Below are 16,076 nucleotides of genomic sequence, written 5' to 3'. Positions count from 1 at the left end.
CCACAGGCCGATGCTCTATCCACTGAGCCAAACCAGCTAGGGCTGTTTATTGATTTTAGAATTCACCTTCAAGCGAAGCATGGAAGACTTCACTACAGTTAGGAAACAGAATGAGGATGTATCAATGAGACAATGTAAAAGTCAAAGTCGTCTGACAGAAGCTTGGAGGGGGAAGAGAGAGAGAAGACTGTGGCACGGGCTGCCTCTTCTGAAGCATTGGGAGGGAGCATCAGCAGATAAGCAGAGGGGTGAACAAGAAGAGGGGTAGTGCATTCTTTAGTGGCAATTGTAGCCGAAATAAGGACATAATTGTGTTGGGAGAAGGAGATAAAGGAGGTGTGTGAGCTAAGCCCTTTCTAATGTAGCAGGAAGTCAGTGAGTATACAGTGAACAGGTAAAATAAACTGCAGTATTTACTTAGCGAAATGCAGATAACATTCAGAAGAAACAGCTAAGAAGATGAGAGGTAGGTTGCTCCAGGGATTGGACTGGAAGAACCCGGAACGCCATCATTTTGACTACAAAAAAGTACTTTAAATAAAAGCACAGTTGTATTGCATACTTTCTATTTTTGAAGGTATGTATGTAAGTGTGCAACACATAAGTTTGAGGTTTCTCAAGTATAGGTAGCAGTCAAAGGAGAATATAGGCAGCAGTCAAAACCGAGAAGGAAGCAGGAGGCAGGGCAGTTAGCTGCTCACTGCTGTGGAGCCCTCCGCCCCCTGCAGTGCTGAAGAAGGCAGGGCGGCAATATGCAGTTGAGAGACCTGGAACTATATTTACTTGGTGGGATCCAGTGGGTTTGGTTCTTCCACATCCGCTACCGCATCCTCCCAGCAACCCAGTGAAGTAGGAATAGAGGGCTAGGGAGCAGGACAGACAGCAAGGCTTCTGCAGGAACCAAGCTTACTGCGGCTTCACTCCCCAGTGTCCAACAAAGCGAGTGGGCCTCAAGTCAGATTCAAGTGCAGGCTGTCCCCAAATGACCCCCACCACATCTACTTTTTAAAATCATATTCTTACTATAAAAACAACATAATCCTGACTTTAAAGAAATGTGTTTCGATCACCCATAATCCTCCCCATGCCTGTGCACAATAATCACACTTCACTGTAATCCTTTCTTGTCCACATTCTGTAATTGTGCATAGCTGATACTCATGTATGTGTAATTTTGTAAATATCCTACCTCTCCTAAGTAGTGTTGCTTGCTTCCACATAGTCTGCATAATTACCCATTTTAATGGCTGCATATTATGCAAGATCATTTTTAATTAACAACAGTACCCTGAGTTAACAGTTCATCATTATGCCAAGTATTTATTTATTTTTTAATCTCCATTTTACTTCTGTATAAGGCTGTCCCATTTACTTTTTTTTTTTTTTTAATCAACCTCACAACTTAACAGAGTATCACAGGGGCAGGCGTTATTGTCTCCACTTTACAGATGGGGAAACTGTCCAGAGATACGAGCCTCGCCCAAGGTCATACCCATCGTGCGCATGGGGCGGGGAGGGAACCTTCCTCTGGGCCTTTTCTCTCCAAGTCTAGCGCTCCTTCAACCGCAGGGCCTTGATGTGGGCACCGCTTGCAACATTCTCTCCCTGAGCCAGAGCTCTTTGCAGGAAGGAACCACTACCACCTCATTTTAGAGGTGAGGCGGCCAGGGACCAGGCAAGGAAGGTAACTGGCCGAAGGTCACATGGCAGAGCCAGGAGTCAAACCCAGGCAGCCTGACTCCAAAGCCAGACCTCTTTCCAATAACCCACAAATTATTCCTACCTTCAGCGACTGTGAATAACGCTGCTATGCGTATTGGTTTACAAAGACCCATTCGCGCCTCTGTTTTCCATTCCTCTGGATATATACTCAGCATTGTGTGAGCTTTTAAAGACAAATCAAAACTCTGCTTATACCCTCTGCTTCCAGCTTTTCAGGGGGCAGGGCCAGGCAGGCAAGCACTGCGTAAGAGTGGGTGGGAGAGAAAATGTGTGCCAGTCATGTACCTGATCAGGGCTTTGCATCCCCAATATATAAAGAACTCTCACCACTCAAGAATAAAAGGACAACCCAATTTTTTTAAATGGGCAAAGGATCTGAAGAGACATTTCCCCAAGGAAGGCATGTATACAAATGACCAATAAGCGCATGCCGACGCCTGACATCACCAGTCGCCGGGGACACGCGGCACAAAACCGCAGCTCCCGCTTCACACCCACGACGACGGCCGGAATAAAAAGTTTCTAAGCCAACCCCAGCCTAAACCGTGTGCTCATCATTCCCGGGTTTTGTTAACATTGTTTTTATCACAGGTGTGTCCACATGCACAATACGGTGTTTAGGCTTTTGCCCCTTTTTTTTCAATTAAGGATTAACCAATAAACTTTAAAAAAGCAAACATTAAGTTCTACCACCCACCCTCCACCCCCAGAAAAAAAACCCCCCACTGGATGGTTAAACACCTCTCACCTTGCTGGAGAGAAAGCTCCCGTCCGGCACCGAGGTGAGGTGGGGGACCCTGACGCCCCCTCGAAGCCTCGAAGCCACGAGTGCGCCCCGCCTCCGGGGGCTCCCCGCCTCCTCGCCAGGGCCCCGGCCGCACCTTCAGGCCCCGGGAAGGCCTCCGCCGCAGGCCGAGGCCGGTGTGACCTCCTCCCGCGTGGCGTCGGGAGGCGGTGGGCTTCCCGGTCAGCGGCCGCTCGGCCCGCCCGGCCCTGCGCTGGCTGCCGTCGCTACTTTCCGGCCTGTCGCAAACGGCGGGTGCCTTTTACGAACTTTCTGCAAACCGAATTCCATTGGATGCAGTCACCCATCATAATGTGCTTATTTTGTTCAAGAATAGGTTTTCTTAGATATGGGCATGTGGGTGTCTGTTGTACTCATCCCTTCATGTTCAGTGCTGAATAGTATTCCAAAGCATGAATCTATCACAACTTAAAAAAAAAAAGTCAAACTGTTATAGGTGTTGATGATGCAGAGAAATCAGAACGGCCAGACACTGCTGGTGGGAATGTGAAATGGTTCAGTCACTTTGGAAAACAGTTGGCATTGCCTCAAAACGATTCAACATAGACTTACCATATGACCCAGCAATTCCTCCATTAGGTATCTACCCAATAGAACTGAAAACAGATGTTTAATCAAAATCATGTACAGGAATATTTGTAGCAGCATTAGTCACAGTAGCCAAAAGGTGGAAACATCCCAAATGTCCATCAACTGAGGAAAGGATACACAAAACATGCCTTGGAATATCACTCAACCATAAACAGGAATGACATCTCTGCAGCCTTATTCATAAGCTCTGATTCATAAGCCTTATTCATAAGCTCTTGTCCAGACGTGGAGGCAACCAAGATGTCCTTCAGCAAGTGAATGGGTAAATAAGCTGTACCTCCAGACAATCAAATATTATTCAACCATAAAAGGAATAACTCTCAAGTCATGAAAAGACATGCTACTAAGTGAAAGAAGCCAATCTGATAAGGCTGCACACTGTATGATTCCACCTACATGACATCCTGGAAAAGGCACAACCATGGCGACAGTACAAAAATCAGTGATTGCCAGGGACTGGGGGTGGGGGGGAAATGAGTAGGTGGAACACAGAGGATTTAGGGAAGTGAAACTATTCAGATGATTCTATAAAGGTGAATGCATATCATTATACATTTGTCAAAATCTACGGAATGTCAACACCAAGAGTGAACCCTAATATAAACTATGGACTTTGGGTGGTAATGAGGGATCAGTGTAGGTTCATCTATTGTAACAAATGTGCCACTCTGATGCCAGATGTTTATAGTGGGGAAGGCTGTGGGTGCAAGGGGGGTGGGCCAGGAGGTATATGGACACTCTATACTTTCAGCTCATTTTTTCAGTGAACCTAAAATTGCTCTTTAAAAAATGAATGAAGTACTAACACATTACAACATGGTTGAACCTTGAAAACATTATTCTAGTTGAAAAAAGCCTGTTACAAACGACCACATATTATATGATTATATTTATATAAAATGGCCAGAATAGGCTAATTTATCCAGACAGAAAGTAAATTAGTGGTTAGTTTGCACTTTAACTGATAGAAAGTTCTTTCATAGGTCTAGCTAAACCTTCCTCCCTATATGTTCACCCCTTGACCTCATACAGGTACTTTAGAGTCACAAGGGCAGACCTAATTCTTCTGTCATGTTTCTTTTCAATCTTCTCTTCTCCAGGTAAGTATCCTGTCCGTCAATCATGCCTCAAAGAAGTCCTCACCATCTTGCTTATATTGGCCAACTACGGCCAGAATAATGCTGTATAACAAACGTCTCCAAAAATTCAAAGGCAAAACAAAAAGCTTAATGACATACTGCTTCAGGTTTGGCAAATCTGCTTTTAATCTCTCTCCTCTTCCTTGGACTCCCCAAGACTTTGTTTGTTTGTTTGTTTTTAATGACAAAATGCAAAAGTGCAAGGGATTATACTCATCTGTGAAAGCATATTTCTTTTTTTCTCCCTTAGGTCCATGGCCTTTGCCACCACTGCTTGACTACTTTTTGATGAGGATCTGCTTTCATGACTTGTTTTGCCTAGATTCTTACTCAGAGGAATTTACACTCTCTGAACACATGCTCACTGTCCAGATAGCTGACCAGATGTGCACCAGGTGTCTTGGGATCAAAAACATGCCACCAATAATTCACTGGGGGGATAACTGACAAGGGTCAGCCTAGGGCAGTGGTCGGCAAACTTGCAGGTCGGCAAACCGCAGCTCGAGAGCCACATGCGGCTCTTTGGCCCCTCGAGTGTGGCAGTATTTTGTGGAAGACCCACACTCAAGGGGCCAAAGAGCCGCATGTGGCTCGCGAGCCGCGGTTTGCCGACCACGGGCCTAGGGGAACTACAGTTAAATGGAGGTCCATGATGCACATCGCTGCTTGAGAGGCAAAGATGTTTGGTCCGATGGCAGTATTGCTCTACCTGCTAAAAGTGCCCATGCCAGTCCCCTCTTTGAAATCCTCCTCTCTCCTCCCACACAGCCTTTCAATCAGACTTTGCCCTTCATCGCCCCCACAAATCACTGAACCAAGGAGAAGCCTTTGCCTTTTCTGTCTGTGGCCTTTTGAAAACATCTGCACCTGTCTAATGAAGCCATCTATAGCCTGGAGAAACAAGCACAACATGAGCCAGAAAGCCAAGTTTCTGAGCCCCATCGTTCTGCCCCTTAGCGGCTGGGTGGTACAGGCAGGTGACTTAACTTCCTCTCCGAACCTCAGTTTCCCCACCTGACAAATGGGCATGCCAAAACTACCTGCTGAGCAGTGATGAGGACTGGTCGAGACAAGATAACATTCAAGTGCTCCCTAGACTGTGAAAGACCATTTAAATGTTAGTGGTATTATTTACCTTCTTCCATCAAGTAGGGCTGTGTTGTGGAGTGTAAAAGGTTAAAGATTCAGGAACCAAAAAGTCTTTCTACAACAGAAAAGAAAAATAATGCCCACTCCTGGATGCACTTGAAGGACAGATTGCTTAGGATGGGATTGCAATTGGCTCTCCAAGTGGGAGAAAATGATGGCCATCTTCATCAATATTCCTGCCGGCAAAGTCTACATGCAACTCCATCAGGTAATTGAGGTCCAAATTTAGTTTCTATCCAGTCACCAAGATGAATAGGAATGGCTTCTGGGGATTAACTCTTTGTAGCTTTCTAATGCACAATGAACGCACGGAGGACACGACATTCACGTTTAGACGGGGACATTTGGAAGGTAAAGGTCTCTTGTCTGGCTTGGCTAGCCCAAATGTTATAAAGGTCAAGGTCATAGGATTCCTGTAGAGTTGGCAGTTCTGGTTTGACTGGAGGAGTTTCAACTGCCTGAACCCTTACACAGCCAGTTCCAAGAGGTTTTTGTTGGTCAAAAGGACCGCTGGGACCAAGAGCAGTGATGACTGGGGCAATCCACCTTAGATACTATAGAAACAACAACAACAAACCAACAACACAGGCACACACAACTAAGACACATAACAGTGCCACTTTGCTGTTGTTAGGGTTGTGGCATTTGTATCATTAATTCAATAAATATTTACTGAATCCATATCATGTGCCAGTACCATAGTAATAGAAAAAGGGGGAAAACTTACATATATCTCAACAGATACAGACAAACCATTTGAAAAAATATCCCAACACCCTTTTATGATAAGAACACTCAACAAACTAAGAATAGAAGAAAACCTTCCTGTACCTTTATAAGAGCACCTATGACAAACTGTCTGCTAACTTCATACTTAATGGTGAAAGACTAAGTGATTTTCCCCCTAAGACTGGGAAGTAGACAAGGAAATCCACACTTGACACTTCTATTCAATATTATACTAGGAGTTCTAATTGGGGTGATTAGGCAAGGGGGTGAGTAGGGAGAAAAGAAATGCAGATGGGAGAAAGAAGTGAGCCTATCTCTATTTATAGACGATATGGTCATAATACAGAAAACACTAAAGAATTCACACACACCAAAAAATGTATTAGAGCTAATAAAAGAGCTGTAGGATCAATATACAAAAATCAGTTATATTTTTATACATTAGCAATGAACATCCCAAAAAGAAATTAAGAAAACAATTCCAGCCCTGGACGGGTGGCTCAGTTGGTTGGAGTGGGTTTGATTCCAATCAGGGCACATACTTAGGTTTTGGGTTCGATTCCTGGTCAGAGCACATACAAGAGGCAACTGATTGATGTTTCTCTCTCACATCTATGTTTCTCTCTTTTCCACTCTCTCTAAAATTAATTTTTAAAAGAGCATATCATCTAGTGAGGATTTTTTAAAAATTCCATTCACAATAGCATCAAAAAGAATAAAATATTGAGAATAAATTTAACCAAGGAAATGCAAGACTTGTACACTGAAAACTGCAAAAATGTTATTGAAAGAAATTAAAGAAAAGTAAATAAGTGGAAAGACATCTTGGGTTCATGGATTGGAAGACTTAATTTAGTTAAGATGGCAATACTCTCCAAATTGATCTACAGTTTCAATGCAAACCATCAAAATTCCCACTGCCTTCTTTGCAGTAATGAACAAACTTATCTTAAAATTCATATGGAACTGCAAGGGATTTTTAATAACCTAAATGGCTTGAAAAAGAACAAAGTTGGAGTTCTCACAGTTCTCAAGTTCAAAATTTACTACAAAGCTACATTAATCCAAATTGTGGTACTGGCATAAGATAAATATATAGATCAATGAAATCAATTTAGGAATCCAGAAATAAACCCATTTGAATATGATCAATTGATTTTTGACAAGGGTGCCAATATCATTTAATGATAAAAGAAGGAAGGGTCTTTTCAACAAATGTTTCTGGGACAAGTGGGTATGCATATGCAAAAGAAGTTGGACCCCTATGTAATACCATAAGGAAAAATTAATTCAAAATGAATTGAAGACCCAAATGTAAAAGCTAAAACTATTGAACTCTTAGAAGAAAACATAGGTGTAAATATTTGTGACCTTGGATTGGGCAATAGCTTCTTAAATGTAACAGCAAAAGCACAAGCAATAAAAGAAAACATAGATAAATTAAACTTCATCAGAATTTTTAAACTTTGTATATCAAAAGACAGTATCAAGAAAGTGAAAAGAGCCCTAGCCGGTTTGGCTCAGTGGATAGAGCGTTGGCCTGTGGACTGAAGGGTCCTGGGTTTGATTCCCGCCAAGGGCATGTACCTTGGTTGGCCAGCCCAGGCTCTGGTCCGGGCTCATGCAGGAGGCAACCAATCAATGTGTTTCTTTCACATCAATATTTCTCTCTAGCTTTCCCTCTCTCTAAAAAATCAATGGAAAAATATCCTCAGGTGAGGATTATAAAAAAAAAAGAAAGTGAAAAGATAACTACAGAATAGGAGAAAATATTTGTAAATCATATATCTGATAAGAGTCTGGTATCCAGAATATATATATCATCCTTACAACTCAACAACAAAAAGATAACACAATTTAAAGATAAACAAGAGACCTGAATATACATTTCTCAAAAACAAAAAACATACAAATAGCCAAAAAGCACATTAAAACATACTCAACATCATTAGTCATTAAGGAAATTAAAATCAAAATCACAATGATTTTATCACTTCACACACACTAGGATGGATATAATAAAAAAGACAAATAATAACAGTGTTGATGAGGATGTGGAGAAATGGAAACTCTCATAATTTGCTAATGGGAATGTAAAATGATTCAGCCACTGTGGAAAATAGTTTGGCAGTTCCTCAAAAAGTTAAACATAGAATTACCATATGTCCCAGCAATTCCACTCCTTGGTCTATACCCAAAAGAATTGAAAACAAATGTTCAAACAAAAATTTCTACACAAATGTTCATAGCAGCACTATTCACAGTAGCCAAAAGGTAGAAACAACCCATATGTCCATCAACTGATGAATGGGTAATCAAAATGTAGTACATTCATACAATGGAATATTATTCCACCATAAAAATCAATGAAGTGTTGATATATACTGCAACATGGATGAAACTTGAAAATTGCTAAGTGAAAGAAGCCAGACTGAAAAGGATACATGTTGTGTGATTCCATTTATATGAAATGTCCACGATGGGTAAATCCATGGAGACAGAAAGTATATTAGTGTTTGCCAGGGATTGGGAAAATGGAAGTGGGGAGGTGACTGCTTAATGAGTATGGCATTTCTAGAATTAGATAGTGGTGATGGCTGCATAACATTTACACTAAGAATCACTGAATTGTACACTTGAGAGTGTTTTAAATGGTGAATTTTATGTAATGTGAATTTTATCTCAATTTCTTTTTTTAATGTAAGATGAAAAGTTAATGGCAGGTCATGATGTTTGCTGGTGGAATCAGTTTTGCCAACAATAAAAGGAATCAAACTCTTCATTGTACATCACAAGGGCCCTGTTATTAACCCTGTCATGACTTGATCACACACAGCTCTCTTCAAAAGACTGTAAGCTTTATGAGGGCAGGGACAGTCTGGATCCCAGAAGTCTATTACAATGCCAACAAAACGCTGAAACACTATGGGGCCTCAACACTTAGAGAAGCCACAGAGACAGCCAATCAACAGTTGATGAAGCGGGGGACTCATCCCAAACACACGATTGCACAGAAAAGCAATCGAATTACTTCTTTCTCCTCCCTCCCTCCAAACTAAAGCATCAGGACTGAAAAAAAACTCCTCCCTAGTCGGGTACAATGAATGTCAAGGTTACCGAAGGGAAATCAGGTTGATGATTGAAATGTGAAGAACCATCCACTCCAAGCACTGGGAGCTGGTAAAAGCAGGATCAGCCATTTCCACGGAGGAATCAGGCAGCTTTTCAGAGGTTATGATGTCAGAGCTTGGAATGCTCATTTCAGAGCAAGTTTGAAAAAAATAAAAAGCCAAAACGGTATTTCATCAACTGACACTGTCAACCTTTCCTCCTCCAGGCTTGGCTAAGCTCCCCTCTCAGATTCTCAGACACTTAACTCACCTTTTCCTGCACCACAGTGAAGATACATCCTGGGGTGTGGGCTAGAGTTTCAGCCACATGGAAATCTCTGTTTCTCACTCAGCCTGGGAGCTTTCAGGTTCTGTACCTGGTTCAGTCGCACAGCCTGTGCAGTTCTCCAACCACACCTGTCCCCGGGGCCTTGGCTGAAGCCGTGCCTTCTTCCAGCATCACCGTTCCAGTGGCTGACCGCGACTCCTCTATGACTCAGTGGGGATTCCTCTCCGGAGGGAAGTCCTGCCGGGTCCCAGGCTGAATGAGACCATCCCTTGTCCATGCTCACAGCCTCCTGTGGTCAATGTCATAACCCACCCACTTCCTGCCTTTTCCCTCACCAGACTATGAGCGCCGTGGAAGGAAAAGAGCTCTGAGTTAACTGCCTTAATTGAAATTGATAATGAGTAAACCCTAGAGTATGTTTCCTCCTCTGTAAAATGATGGGGTTGGACCAGATCATTGATGTGGTTTGAATGCAGCCCACAGACCTACTTGGTCCACCCATTATTAATTATATTTAAGCAATAACTTTTAAGTCAGGAACATTTATCTTAAAACCTGGATTTCTGTTCTTCTGAACAGCCTTGGGCCCACAGTTGTGGATGGAGCGATCAGCCCCTCTCTGTAGGTGGGGCACGTGCTGGGCCTTCACTCATTTCGGCTTCTGTAGGCAGTGGACTTGAGCCTGATGGTAGAATCTAGACTCTAGATGCCTTCTCCAGCTCCAAGATGAGGCTCTGCCGATCCATGATTCAATTTCTTTTCCTCTCCTCCATCCAGTCAACATCATCACCATTGTTGTGTTCATTTTGGTGAGAGCCAGAGAATTGAGACGTTCGACTCTCCTTGTTTTGTTTTAGCTTCCCTTGTATTTTTGTTGTTGTTATTAATCCTCAACCGAGGATATTTCTTTATTGATTTTTGGAGAGAGTGGAAGGGAGGGACAGAGAGAGAAACACTGATGTGAGAGAGACACATTGATTGGTTGCCTCCTGCAAGTGCCCTGACAGGGGCCAGGGATCGAGCCTGCAACCGAGGTACATGCCCTTGACCGGAATCAAGCTCACAACCCTTCAGTCCACAGGCCAACGTACTATCCACTGAGCCAAACTGGCTAGGGCTCCTTGTATTTCCGCCCTCCGCCCCTCTTTTGTCTTTCCTTGTATTTTAAGGCAGCAACCACAAGCCTACTCGGTTATTTCCGAAACAATTAATCACCAGATACAACTGAACCATCCTTAGAATAATTTATGCCCGCTCTATAAAAAGCCCTGCCACTTTTAGGTTAACAGAACACCCTCCTTTTTCTCATCATGGAACTAAGAACAGCAAACTCTGATTTCAAAAGTGCATTTCTAAGGTAATCCAGCTGAACACAGGCTTCTTAAAAGCACATCAAATGCTTGAGCAAATCCTACCTATATATAACCATTTAAGCAATTTCAAATACACTTCTGTTGCATAATTGCTCGAGGACTTGGGTCATAAAACATGCTGCTGCAAACGTAAGCGAAATCACCGCAGATTATCACTTGTAAGACAAATGTCCAGTTGTAAGGTAGACCTGTCATCAGCTTCTCAATGGATTTCCACCTGGTCATTTCCCACCAACCGGTAAAGCACCCAGCCACCTAGCTGGGCCCGAGCAGAGTGGCTCGTAATGCTGGAGAGTTTGAGCTTAGTCAAAGTAGAAGGCATTATGTTTCTGTATATTAGTGAAAAGGGACCATTGTTTTCCTCTGGCAACTTGCTAATCTGCCTGTATTCCCTACTGACAGAGTTTAGAACGGTGGTTCTCATCCCTGGCTGCACATGAGAGATACCCAGAGGTTTTTATTATTTTTTTTAAATATTTTATTATTTATTTAAATATTTCTATTGATTTCAGAGAGGAAGGAAAAGGGGGGGGGAGAGAGAGAGAGAGAGAGAGAGAAACATCAATAATGAGAATCATTGATTGCCTGCCTTTTGCACGCCCCACACTGAGAATTGAGCCCGCAACCTTAGCATATGCCCTGATTGGGAATTGAACCATGACCTCCTGGTTCATAGGTAGATGCTCAACCACCGAGCCAAGCCGGCCAGGCACACCCAGAAGGTCTCCCCTCCCCCCCACACCCAGAAAGTTTTTAAAGAAAATGCCAAAGTCCAGACACCACTACAGACCAATACAGTTAGACTTCTGGAGAGGAAGAGATTAGCATTTGAATGGGTAGGCTGAGTAAAGATTGCCCTCACCAAATTCAGGTGGGCATGATCTAACCCAGCCATGGGCAAACTACGGCCCGTTTGAAATGAATAAAACTAAAAAAAAAAAGACCGTACCATTTTATGTAATGATGTTTACTTTGAATTTATATTAGTTCACACAAACACTCCATCCATGCTTTTGTTCCGGCCCTCTGGTCCAGTTTAAGAACCCATTGTGGCCCTCGAGTCAAAAGTTTGCCCACTCCTGGGCATGATCTCTATGGCCAGCATCGAACAAAAAGGCTGAGGAGGCGTGAATTTGCTCTCCGTGCTTGAGCTGGGTCATCCATCTTCACCTGCCCGCAGACATCGGCACTCCCAGGTCTCAGGACTTTGGGCTCAGACTGGGTCTCTAGCTTGCAGAGAGTGGATCCTAGTTCACATGTGACAATTCCTATAAAAAATGTCCTCTTTTATCGATCAGTCTATGTATATCCTATTGGCTCTGTTTCTCTGGAGAACCCTGACTAATACAGGCCGTTCCTAAGACAGAGCAGGGCCTCTGTGGAGTTTTGTTATCAGATATGGACACAGTGGGGCACCAGGAGGCTGCCCAGACCTCAAAGTGTCCTACTTAAACGTTGGCATCTCTCCAAAATACTGCATTCACAGAGGGACACTAAAAGGACGGAGGAAGATGCCATTCGCCCCCATCCCTACATGTAGATGCCACACCCTCCTGCGCTGCTGGGAGTGATCATTGGTATAACCATTTCAGAACACTGTGACAGTATTTTCTAAAACGGAACCCACCTCTGCCCTATCCAAGGGAAGTGAGGGAATATGGCCACCAAAAAGCACATACGAGAATGTCTCCGCCTGTTTGGGCTGCTCTAACAGAAAAGCGATAGACTGGGTCGCTTATAAGCAATGGAAATGTATTTCTCACAGTTCTGGAGGCTGGAAAGTCCAAGTTCAAGGTGCCAACAGATTGGGTGTCTGGTGAGAACCTGTTTCCTGCTTCAAAGGCAGCTGTCTTCTTGCTGTGTCCTTCTATGGTGGAAGGGGTAGAGGATCTCTCTGGGGTCTCTTTTATTTATTTTTTAATATATTTTTATTGATTTCAGAGAGGAAGGGAGAGGAAGAGAGAGATAGAAACATCAGTGATGAGAGAGAATCACTGATTGGCTGCCTCCTGCACACCTCCTACTGGGCATGTGCCCTGACCGGAAATCCAACAGTGACCTCCCAGTTCATAAGGTCGACGCTCAACCACTGAGCCATGCTGGCCAGGGTGGGGTCTCTTTTATAAGGGCACTAATTTCATTAATGAGGGCTCCACCCTCATGACCTAATTATTTCCAAAGACCCCACCTCCAAATGTCACCACATTGAGGATTAGATTTCCACATAGAATTTGGCGGTGGGGGCATAAACATTCAGACTATAGTAAACAGTCACACCAGTTTATTCATAATAGCTCCAAACTGAAAATAACCAGATGCCCATCAGCAAGAGAATGGGTAAATAAATTGTGCGTATTCACATAATGGAATGCCACATAACAATAAAAATAAACCACTGCTACAAGCAACAACATGGATGAATTCAGACATTACATTCAAGGAAAGAAGCCAGACACAAAAGAATATATACACTGTATTTATTCCATTTATATGAAATTCAAGAACAGCAAAGCCAACCAATGGTGATAGAAGTCATGATGGTGGTTACCTCTTGGTGGGTGTTGACGTCCAAAGCATATGAGAGAACCTTCCAGGTGCTGTAGAAATCCAGACCTGGATGGTGGTTACAGAGGGGTACACATATGTAAAAATCATCAAGTTATATACATAGGATAGTGCACTTTAGCTCAATAAAAATGAAAAAAATAATTCTATTCCTTTACCAGATTCTACTGTCTGTGTGAGCTATGAATGAATAAATCCAGTAACTGTCTTGGGAAAAGCACACATATTGCATTATATTATTTTTTTGTGCTAATGGCCTTAATTTTAAACATGTACACATTTGAAATGCACCACAGTTGACATTTCTTTATGGTTTAATAAAGCAAAGCTTCAAGAAAGGGCAAAGGTCTGGCCCTCTCCAGACCTCTGGGAGGCCCCGTCATGGACAAAGCCACAGGACGAGTGCAGATGGCAGGAGGGCGCTCAGGACTCCCAGCGTTCGGCCTGAAGATGGGCGGGGTTTGGCCAAGGAGGGCAGGAAGGTGGCCTCAGGGTGCCCAGTCCAGGCACTGAACCCTGTCTGCCTCCTGCCTGGAAGGAAGCTGCAGCTGCCCACGGCCTTCTCACGCCCAGGGGCACCGCTTCTTGTCAAGGCTTTCAGGGTGTCCCCAGGCACACTGCCCGGGCCCAGGTGGCTTTGTCATTGTGAGAACAGTCTCAGCAAAGAGGCCCGGGGAGCTGGAGAAGGCCAGGAAAATGCCCAAACCAGGTAATCAGCGCTGACTTCCTGGGCAGTGTCCCCCACAGTCACAGGCAGAAGGAAGGGCCCCACAATCAGTTAATACTCCTCTGTCATCGTTTTGAAATCCTTAATTGTTGAGCAAGGGGCTCACATTTCCATTTTCCTCCATACAGCTGATGGCTGGTCCTGGAAGCAGCGGAGTCTGGGGTTAACAGCTCAGTGTGCAGAATCCGGGTTCCAGTCCCCGGTCGTCCCCTCGCTGGTTGGGGCCCCTTGGGCAAGCTGTTTTACCTTGGTACCTCCATTCCCTGTCTTTAGGGGGTGGGTGGCAATACCTCCTGAGAAGGTGTTAGGAGAATTAAATCAGTCTTCAATAGCAGGCCTGGCACAATATAAGTGCTCAATAAAATTTTGGGATTAGCGTTCAGGTGATTGAAGGATTATTGAGGCAGAAGTCTCGCCCGGCCCTGCCTCCGTAAGGCCTGTTCTAAAGGCAGGAGCTGGAGAAAGAAGCTTTAGGGTTAACTCTCCCGAAACAGCAAATGCTTCCTCTTCGGCATTAGGTCAAATGGCCGCTGCACTATTACACCCCAGGAGAAACGCGTCCTCATCAAGTCACAAAAGCCTGGTTGCAACCACAGAGGGAACAAAAAACAGTCTGCAATCCTGAAAAAGCCCACAGCATCAGGCACACCTCTGATTGGGGGGTGGGGGGGGGTGTCACTGGAGCACGGCCTACAGGTGTGGTTATCTTGGATCCTCTATGTGGCTTCCGTAAATAGACTTTTGTTTTTTTAAAAAATTGACTGACGTGGAAAAACGGAAAGAAACTCGAGGAGCGGCAAGAATACTTTTTCTCTGTATTCCTTCCCGTGAAATTGACAGGCCTGAGAAATTTAAGGACCCCGCTGTTCACACATTAGTTCACCTGTTGCAGCCTCAGTTTCTGCCTGTGTGTCAGGGAAGTCCACAGCGGAGATCAGGGATGCAGATGCTGGGGTCAGACTCCAGGTGTGTCTCAACACCATCACTTGCCAGTTGTGTGGCCTGGGACCAGTCGCTGGGGCTCTCTGTGCACACTTCCTCATCCACTCGTGGGGAAAATAATGGTCCTTACCTCCCTGGATTCTTGTGAGGATGAAGCGAGATCATACATGCAGGGCATGTAGAATGGTGTCTAGCACACAGTAAGGGTTCAATAAATGTGAGCTGCAGACCAGGAGCCTACAGCACCCAATCATGCAGAATCATAGGAGTCGTCACAGTAGTAGCTGCTGTTCTTGTTGTTCAGGCTGCCCAGGACCTTTGGTCTTGTGAAGGGTCTCTTCTGAGCCTCCAGAAGGTATACGGCTCAGGTAGAACACCAGCGATTGTTCGAGGCCTAGGGATGGCCTCAACCTAACAGATCTTTTCAACCTTCTGAGGGCAGCAACGACAGAGCTCAGAGTCCTGTTCGTGTCAGAGTGGGAAAAGCTGACCTTAGAGGTGAGTCCACATTCCTCGTTAATATATGAGGAACCAAGGCTCGGAGGACGCCAATGACCTGCCCAAGGTCACCCAGAAAAATAGGGGCTGAGCTGGGAAGACAGCTCAGGGTTCATGCTTTTCTGCAGCCCTACCCTGCTCCTACGGCTCGTTCTGCCAAACTTCCGGCTCCTCACACAGCCCACCCCACCTCTCCATCTCCCCAGTGAGCTTTCCATCAGGTTACGGGCTCATCTAATTCTTGGCCACATCCTGCTGAAGACCCATTTTTCTTACTGAATCAGGCCGCCAGTAGGTCCTGAAAGCCCCATAAGTCTTCTATGGATGAGCAGATCCCTTAATCTATTATTCTACAGTCCTATTTATATATATTTATCCATATGGCTATATAAATAGGGCTCTGAGACATATACGTGGCAGGTTATTGCTGTAGCATA

The sequence above is a fragment of the Myotis lucifugus genome, unplaced genomic scaffold, assembly GCF_000147115.1.
Source record: "Myotis lucifugus unplaced genomic scaffold, Myoluc2.0 scaffold_158, whole genome shotgun sequence".
NCBI classification, from domain to species: domain Eukaryota; kingdom Metazoa; phylum Chordata; class Mammalia; order Chiroptera; family Vespertilionidae; genus Myotis; species Myotis lucifugus.
Note: the sequence above shows the minus strand (reverse complement) of the source record.